Source organism: Volvox carteri (genome assembly GCF_000143455.1).
Source record: "Volvox carteri f. nagariensis unplaced genomic scaffold VOLCAscaffold_15, whole genome shotgun sequence".
NCBI lineage: Eukaryota > Viridiplantae > Chlorophyta > Chlorophyceae > Chlamydomonadales > Volvocaceae > Volvox > Volvox carteri.
Genome location: NW_003307558.1, coordinates 1263704 through 1265368, shown reverse-complemented (window position 1 = coordinate 1265368; position 1665 = coordinate 1263704). Strand labels below are relative to the sequence as shown.

General features: G+C 53.7%; 1 protein-coding gene across 1 annotated transcript in view; it reads left to right on the top strand.

The window, feature by feature from the left end:
- VOLCADRAFT_90117 (uncharacterized protein) overlaps positions 1 to 1665 on the top strand; it is a gene marked incomplete at both ends in the record, with an annotated part of 6866 nt that overhangs the window by 3834 nt on the left and 1367 nt on the right. The window lies entirely within an intron of this gene.

The following is a 1665-nucleotide window of genomic DNA, read 5'->3' as shown; positions in this document are numbered from 1 at the left end:
GTCGCCACCGAAGCCACGGTAACCTACCCCACTGCTCCGGTTGCTGAACGCCAGGGCCTCGACCTGGGCCCACTCTGCGTTGTTGTCACCTTGCATCCGCTCCGCCAGGAGTAGAGCGGCCTTCATTTCCGAAAGCTTCAGGTCGCTCGGCGGCTTGGCAGCAAAAAGCATCTGCTGCATTTGGAACTTCTTATGCAAACCGCCCAAGATGGCCAGGGCGCATTGGCAGTCGTCGATCTTCGAACCCACTGCAACCATCTGCTCGCGTAGATCTTCTGCTTCCTCGAAGTAATCAACAACGGACTGGCCATTCCGTTGCTTCAGGTTGCTGAATTTTTGTTTTATAAACAGAATGTTTGCTCCGATCTCGGAGACGCCTTCGGCGCGGATCGCATCCCACGCTGCGGCAGAATCGGCTGCTTGATCGATCAGCCTATGAAAACGGGCCACCGTGTATTTAACCAATTGAGATTTCGCCTTCATAGACTTCTCGGCGACGGCGCTCGGCAGGTCTGCTGCTTCGTCCCACAAGTCCTTGCCGGCCAGGCAGTATTTCATGGCCGTTCGCCAGCGAAAATAATTGGCGTAGCTGTCTAAGCGTTCTACATCGTTATCCTTCCCCATACTTGTCCTATCTCTAAGCCAGCGAATTGCTAAGCCAGCAAGTTCGGACACAGTACGTAAGCAAAACGCTCGCTCGCTTGACGCGGCGGCTCGGGGCTCATAACCTGTTATGATATAGGCGAGTGGAACTGTGTAGGTAAAGCCAACCTTAACCGTTACAGGTATCACAGAACGATCTTTCAGTCAGAACATCATCTCCTTTATACCAAACATTCCATCTTATCTGTCGTACAGCCGTTAGTGTTCTGGCCGGATGTCAACAGCAGCTGGCTGGGGTGCGCTCGCTAGGAGGCCATGTGTCCAGGTGCAGGTTGAGGCGTACTTTGGTACGGCAGAAACTCGTGATCTAGCTCTCCACATGTTCAGAGGCTAGCCGGAGGACCAGGGGGGGCCGGCCCGGTAGTTTGGGTTTTGGCGGAGTGACCGGCTTCCGCCTGCTAGCCAGTGATCAGATTCTGTGTTGAGCCGCAGCGGATGCACTGCCCGGGAGTGCATGAGTATTGGCCCGTGCGTGCTTGCCTTGCTGACCTCACCACTACGAACGGATATGGACACGAGGAAAAGTGACAGTTCAAAGACGTTATACAAAACACGCTAGCAAGGCCAGGAGCAATACCCGTGCTAGTGGATGGTACCAGTGAGCCGTTAGTAGAGCATTTATCATATACCACGGGGTCGGTGCTGTGAGCTTGCTTGGACTGGGCTGTGTGCCCTTCGTTATCTTTGCAGGTTTCTGCTTGAGGGAACTGATAGGTGTGATCCATCGGTAGGTGTTTGACACAGCGTGCCTTCCTAGGTAGGTTATGACTGACGATGTTGATGGCTATCAAAATGCTCCACATTACACACACGTATGCAAGCTTTTCCGGGGACCCGAGCTCCATCTGTGTAACAGCTGCCATGGATACCACCACCCATCGGCTCCACCCAGACTAACGCGGCAGCAGGCGTCCAGGTGTGCATCGCTGAGTTACACACTACTACTGCACGCAGCGATTTCAGTTTTTAGTCGTACCTAAAGACTGTACGAGTATACTGCAC